This window comes from Trachymyrmex septentrionalis, unplaced genomic scaffold, assembly GCF_001594115.1.
Source record: "Trachymyrmex septentrionalis isolate Tsep2-gDNA-1 unplaced genomic scaffold, Tsep1.0 scaffold9, whole genome shotgun sequence".
Classification (NCBI taxonomy): domain Eukaryota; kingdom Metazoa; phylum Arthropoda; class Insecta; order Hymenoptera; family Formicidae; genus Trachymyrmex; species Trachymyrmex septentrionalis.
The window spans coordinates 2,373,256-2,381,570 of NW_017306091.1; positions in this window are offsets into that span (position 1 = coordinate 2,373,256).

Consider the following 8,315-nt stretch of genomic DNA (forward strand, 5'->3'; position numbering starts at 1 on the left):
GAACTTTATTCTAACACAAATTATTGATTGTCTAAAGAAGGAAAAATAATTAAAATTATCGCCATCTAGAAACTCGTTTAAGATTCTGTCATTTATTCCTCACATTCGATTTATGCTCCAATCTTTATTTTCGAGCGAATTTTAGTAGTTGTATTTTAATTGTTCATTAATGTCTATAATCATTACTCGCACGGAGATCAGATCAGTAAATAAAAATAAAAAGAATGTATATATCTAAATAAATTTAATAATAATAATAATAATATTTACATCAATTTTAATTACAAGAAATCTCATAAAATTGATTTTTAATATTAAATCTTATCAATGACTGTAGATACGACAAAGATATGACTTTTAAAACAATATCTTCTATACGTAAGATACGTACAGAAGGTGTTTGAACATTCTCTTTTACTCGCGAACTTCTCTTGTAAATTCTCAACAAACAAACTGAATATCTAAACTAAACAAACAATCGCGAATTCTCTTCAACGAATTACAAGTAATGTACAATACTAACGGTGCCGTTTGTTATTCATTTGCATTTGTTCATCCAATCCAGATCCAGCTTCAGATTAACTGAGACCATGAATAAATAATAGAAATAAATTTTTTTTTTAATATAGTGCAGGAGTTATCAATTCAGTGTCATTGAAGAAAAGTTGATCGGTATTTTGAGGGATGTTTAAAGAAAACCAACTAGTATATAATAGTATAACAATGTATATATATATATAATATATATATGTATATATATATATATATATAGCTGCAGTTTTATTTATATATATACATTTTCTTATGTATAAGTATGTTATTATTAGTATTTTCATCTGAGAGTTAATATACATGTAAAATTTTCCTTGCGTATCTCATTGGTTGTCATGGGTGTGTCCTGAATTTAAATGAAAGAACATCATTTATATTCGCGTGCACCGACGTAATCTATCACTCCGTACTGTCTTTTACACGTCTGTTTTTTTTTCTTTTTCTTGTTTTCTCTCTTCTTAACGCAGTACATCAGCTAAGATACTCTGCCGTCTAATATTATTTTCTATGTTCGCCCATTTAATATTCATGGCTTAGCGCGTTTGCGTGATTACCTTCGTACATTACAAATAGGGTGCGCAGAAGACTAAACAGCTTGATGGTACGATCGGACGCTTATTTTTCCGCATCCTACTCCGTTATTTTTTATTACTTTTTTTTTTATTACGATTAAATAATCAAGTACTTTTGACACATTGGAAGTATGCTTGCTACCAAAATCATCGCTTCGCGAGTTCGCTCGTGATTGCTCCACCTTGCCTCTCACAAACATCTATCGTACTTCGTCGCACTTTGCTTTTGATATCATACCTCGTTGTCTCCTTTTTTTTATTATCGCGATTAGAATGTGCTTTGGGATATTCGTTCACGCGGTCTAAATTATTCTGGAGATTTCAAAAATAAATCTCCCCGTCTGTATTCAGCCTCTATTCACTTCCGTGACTTTGTTATCTTCTTTGGTATGTATCATCAAGATATTTGGCCAGTCGACGTAATAACATCATGCGTATTATGTGATCTATGCAACTTACATGTCACCGTGGTTATTACAACTTTTCTTGTGTAAGAATCTGTGATAAAAATTTTCTAACGCTAAAAAGATCACTTTGACGGTCGCAATTTTGAATATCAAATCGATAATCCCACTTTTATATTTATCCTTCGTGTCTATTGTACCTCCGATGTCTTGATAATTGTGAATCCTCGTCTCCGTGGCGAGAATAATTTATCTAGAAAGGCTGCTGTGATATAGGTACATAAACATGCCGGTCCTTCTAGAGTTAAGTATCTAATTCCTATGCGTCATATCTGTCCGGTTGACAGGCTGTCATTTTTTTTTTTTTTTACCTTATTACACTTTTACGTAATATTGCAGAATAATATGCCCACGCATTTTAAATGTCCGCGATTATACAGGTCGCTAATCAGTCTAGAATTTAGAGTCTAAATGTAGAAGTCTTACGTCAAATCCCAAGTACGTTCCGCTCGCGCAAATGTGAGACGGAAATTAAATAGGATAGATGAGACGTTAAAAGATGTAAGAAGATGCATCGAATGACGAGGAGAAAATGTTTCTAACCCTTTAACGTCACGAGCGTCCATAAGATCACTTCGAGAACTTGTTTTCTAACATTTTAAAGACGGCTTTAATTTTAATTTCATTATTTGTCCACTTTAGAGATAAGTAACTTAACGGAGTATAAATAATTAATTTAATATTGGTTAATTAATTTATAATAATTAATTTAATATAAGTACTAAGTAAAAATTCTAGTCTTCTCTAAGTAAATTATAAAATTTAAAAGTTCCAGCGTTAAAGGGTTAACGAACGTGCTCAACAAGCAGGATAATTCGAGCGAGCGTGTCCTATATATGCCTACAAATTTCACGAATGGCTCAACTATGTTTCCTTTTCGCATTACCGAATCTCAGGATTTTTCTAGCACAAATAGAAAACCCGATTCCCACAATTTTTCAAATACTTCTCCCACGCGCAATTATCATTTGCGAGAAAAAAATTTGCAATATCGTAATTTACGATACGACTTCTAATTCAATTACATATGTGCCTTGCCAACCAACCGTAAATTCTAATACCATCTCGCTGTCGTACCTTTCTTCCTTTCTTTCATCTCCTTTCTTCTTTTAAATTAATTACAGAAATGCATGTATGGCTAGCAAACAGCTCTCAAACAGAACAAGTCACGTAACGTTAAAAACAACATTAAAATGAATTGTGATTGATTGCAAGATGACTTTTAGTAATTATTCTCAAAGAACGCATAAAAGTCAATAAAAAATCAAAATGACTTCATTTTAACGTCACGAAAATGATGATTTCTTTTTTTGTTACAAAATTTGACTGTTTATCGACGTTAAGAATAAAGCCATTTTGTCTTTCTCTAATTGACTTGGTATGTCTCTTGGATTTTTTGGAAGCATTTCGACGTCGTTTTAATGTCACAGTGATTTGTGGACTGTTTGAATTAATAGTGCGTGCTCCGGATGTCGTGCTTTCCAGATAAAACTTTTGGCACTTGTCCTATTGCTTCTCTTGTATATATTGCGGAGTCGCGGAGTGTTCCAATGTAACGTGCTTTTCTTATAAGCGACGCGATGAAAAATTTCGTCTTTAGGTGGGGGGGGGGGGAGGATTATTCAATGGGTTCACATTCATCTTATACAAAACGCTAACCCTTAACGGTCCGCGTCGCTTTTATTACGTTAGATATTTTTTAATCTTCCGCGTTCCAATACGCGCCAAGACATCATGTTCTTTCGCATCGTATACGTGCATTTCCCTAGACTTTTTCCTTTCGGAAGTACACGTAATACGACGGGCTTATCGGAGCCACGTGTTAAGTGCCATCGATATTAGACCGTTAAGAGCACTCGATACAAAGTAGCCGCTAACATTGTCGATACTACGACTATAATAATCGACAGGGTCTTTTACACGAGTACATGAGGTGGAGTCATAATATAAATACGCATATCTCGCACAGAGTTTTATCGATCGATCACGTTAATAAGACATTAATAGATCTATCTTGTACGTTATATAAGAGTGAATGAGTGAATGAATGAGTGCATATTTCTTGTGAGTGCGCTAAGAAAAATGTAATAAATGTTCAACTACATACTTTGTGAGGAAAACACCTCGATTTTCACAGATTCGAGTTCTTCCGCGCGTTCGCAATTACAACTGAACTTCTCGGAAGGCAAATCGATCGATTCAACTTTTTGTAACTTTCTTGATCTCAAAAGCGCGTGATTAATTTTTCATTAATTTTTCTCCTACTTTTTATTTTGCGGAGTCGATCAAACTTCCGAGAGGTCTGATTAGCGCTTGATGTAAAAAAAAGAAAAAAAAAAAAACAGAAAATCTAAGATTCTCTCGTGTCTTTCCTTTAGATTCATTTCACGTGTCCTCCTTGATTATAATCCGCGTCTCTAACATCCCTTACAGAAATTTCATAATGGAAAGTAATGATTAATTACTTATTTTGAATATTAAAATATTATTGTTTAAAACAAGTTAATTTTCAGTATTAAACTGAAATTTCTCTAAGGGATAAATGTAAATGCATCGCGTTTTCGCACTGGGGACGCAGAAATGCGATCCCTAAATTATTCCCTCGTAACTGCACGACTTCAACAGTTGCGGAGTTCCGCATTGCATTCCTTCGCGTCGTCTTACGCAAAGAACGGAGATCGTCGAGTGGTGGACAAAGTATATATCCTGCGTTAAAGTGCAATTCTCTAATTCCATAAGAAGTACAACAATTATTATCCGAATAGCCTAAATGGTACACGACTTATATAGTACTGCTCGATTCGCTATTACATCGCTTTGCGTACGCTTGGATTCGCCTTCAAACGAGAGTCACGCAAATATTTGAAATATATATATATATGCGAATGTTACAAATACCTTTCGAAATTGAAAATCTGTACATTTAAATACACTCTCGTTGAATATTACACGCACGTACGTTAAGTTACTCCCTATGTCGCGAACTACCCACGGTATTCATTTATAGTCAGAACTTTGATAAAGTTTGTTTTTATGAGGAACAGATGCTCTCAAGAGAATCATCCCATACATATGAAATGTATCATGTTTTACAATGTGCAGACAGGCGTTCATTTATGGTAGATTTTATGTCTCGATAAAATGTCACAGAATACACAAATACATCTACATATTATATATATATGTTGCGTATAAAAAGGTCAACAAAGAATATATAAATAATAAAAATTGTTTTTACAAGTAAAGTTCCTTAGAAGCTCTTTAACATTAAGTAAGAGGTCTACAAATTATTATCTTTACCTATTAAAATAAGAATAACTTTATTAATATCGCATTTCTTACATAACAAGTAATAAAATTTACAATAAGATATGTACTACATTTGATAACGAAAGCAAATTCGCAACAAGCAAATCTTTGGTTACAAAATCATTAGCGAGAAGTAAAATTTGCGACGAGAGAGAGAGAGAGGGTATCTCTCGATTACCCGAGGGATCATAGTGTTTCCAGTCGAAAGATTTGACAGATTAAATGTGCGAGACGTAGAAGGTGAACGAGGGTTAGTGTGTCCCGGGAGATATCCTTCGCGTCTTTCGCGAAGATTCACTTCGAAAAATTACTCAGAGAAGATAATCCGGGGAATAGTCTCTACTACTGATACTAACGTACATTTATATAAGTTCGTTCTAATTTTTTTCACTGTAAAATCAATAATCAAGATAAAAGACACGTGTTAAGAGCAATCGATTCGTTCGAACCAGTTAGAATCGATTCTACATGGAGATTTCATGAATCATCTCCAATAAGATAAGAAAGTTGGCAAGATGGGAAGCAGCAACGGGGAAAATAAAAAATATGAAAGACAGAAAGTGATAGTAACAAGAATATTATAATTTTAGTAAGTTAACACAGTAATACCGCGGAGCCTCTCTATTCACAGAGGATACTTCTTTATAAAATTATCCTTTTGGAATAGAGCTCGTGACCCGTTTTTCCACACAACTATACTTATAATATTGATTACCACCCTCTAAAAGTAGTATTATAACACGTGGTATAAAAATATCAAGAGCATTAACATTCTAATAATAAGAACATTAAATGTCTCTACGAATCTAAAAGAGATAATGGTCTAGTAGTAAAATTAAAATCGTAAACGAGTTTTTCTCAACGAAATCATTTTCGAATATGGAACAATATCGAAATAATTGCAACAATGGAATAATTAATTTTTGTTATAATGTAACTTTGGTATAAACATGTTAAACACATTATAATCACATTATGCAGCTATACTCTGTGATTGATACGTAACAAATTGAGTTCCCACAAAGCGTAGACACAAGACATACGATAAATGAACGGATTCCGATATCGCGCGATGCATACATTTTGCGCGAGATAAGATATTACTAAAAATGAAGTATGTTAATTAAGTAAACAGGTCGTACCAATACAACGATTCGTATTATATTGTCGACACGCAACATTTGTTTTACGCAGAATATATACACCTACCGTAATTTATTTATATACCGCCAATGTGTGATGCAGACCGGAGTGTTACTTCATATATATCTACTCAACCTTTTCTCGCGAAAAGGTCAGAGTTATTTTCTGTATCCGTGAATTTAGTGAAACGCGTAGAATTCATCGACAAAAGGGAGCTTTTCGTTTGTATACTAAGCCCTATATCAACAGAATCGCGAATCAGTTTCGCATATCACTTTCCAATTGAATTCCGCGTGAACGCGAGAACTCTCGGTTATGTTAAGTAACACTATAACAGAATCGAACCTAATCGTTATATCTTTTACGCATATATAAATATAAATAATATAATATACAATATATATAATATATATCAACTGTGTTTATAAATAATAATATAATTTCTATATTCACGATATACGCCGTTCTTAACGCCGCTTCACGTATCACCGTGATAAGTAGCCTACTATGTAGAGTTATCATTTAAACAATACATGTGTTAACACTCTCGCGGGAGAATAACAAGTCGAAGAGTGACACCTCCCAACGCTTGTCGCATCGTTACGATCGATTAACATCTGCTAAATGGAAATTGTTATCGAATCGTATCCGTCTCATCCTTTTCGGTGTGATAAAAACGTTCCACTTGGTTTCTTTTTTAATTCCTATCAAGATCATAAGTTCGCCGTAATTGACTGTCAGACACGTTTAACATCTCTCTCGTAACCTGTCCCTTATAATACCTCAATCGCTTAAAATGTTGCGACATGTACCTTGCTACACCGCGAGTCATTGCAACGATTTGGCACGAAGAAAATAAATAAGTATCTATTTCGTTTTCCGCTGAGTAAACTGTAATAGGCCGTGCGATTATTCTTCGATCTCATCTTAAAGGGACTACTCGTATGTATTTGGGGGGTACGGGCTTCGAAAGTGAAGCGATCAACGGCGAAAGTTGCTACGCTAAAAAAAAAGGGGTAGATTCGTATGTCCCTATATTGTCTATTCATACTGCATACCATCAAGTCTTCGATAGAATAAGATGATCTATGAACGCGAACTATGAGATAATATTCATGAAATGATGGTTGTACTTTCAACGAGTTTCCGATGAAATTGGTACGTCTTGATGTGTGTGTGTGTGTGTGTGTGTGTGTGTGTGTAAATGCGTGTGTAAATGTGTGACTGAAGGATGAGCGCGTCGTAACAAATACCTTTGTCTTCTAGCATCGTAGAGCATTTTGTACTTACTCCCTGTGCGTACATAATACTTGTTCTTAAGAAATTTCGTTATTGTTAAACATCGTCGTTTCTCTACATACCGGTAAACAGATACGCTACCTTAATTTTGGTTTCGATTAACGCGCGTCTGACGGGCCCACAGGGTATTCCCCGTTACACGATCCGGGGGATTCCCGGCGCGGCGGCCTGTCAATCAAAACGACGCGCTAAGAAATTAACTACTAATTGTAAGGGTGGATCGCAGCCTTCCTTTTCTTCTTTTTTTTTTTTTTATTTTTGGCGTTTGCGTCTATCTCTTATCGTAGACTAATTTTATACTGACTAGAGGCATCGATACGTCTTAATTTGGCATGAAGCGTATAAGTGACATTCACGAACAGCGTTCTCCGTTTAAGGAGAAGAAAAATTCGAAGCAATTTTACTACAAAATACACAGTAAAATGGGAGACGGTTTCTCCCTTCTGGAAAAATTTCGTGAAATATAAATACACGTGGCAGCCATGTCTCTACGGGAGAGAATTTTTACGACATATTTCCTCGTGACAAAATCTTTTCCCACTTTGTCGTCCCGTACATTGCAATATAACGTTAAGGCGGCTAGAACAACCGTGATTTACAAAGTCTCTCGTCGCTAAAAACTGAAAATTAATTAACAACTTCGCCAGATCATAAATATGATGATAGTATCTAACACAAAGTATCTATCGAGATCTTTGTCACGATATCTACAAAGTTGTAGATAGGAACAAATCTAGAACCACAGATCTACGCGATGATATCTACAATATCATAGAAAGTTTGTACAGTATTACAATATTGTGATAACGAGCTGTGTAAAGTGATATAATTCCAACTAATGTTATTATACCGCGATAAAATGTATGGGTATCGCATGAAGGATAGTCGCATACGTTAGTAAAGAAAATAATGTCGAATATTTAATATAAATATAAATCTAGCACAACATGTACACATATATACGTTTTTACACTAT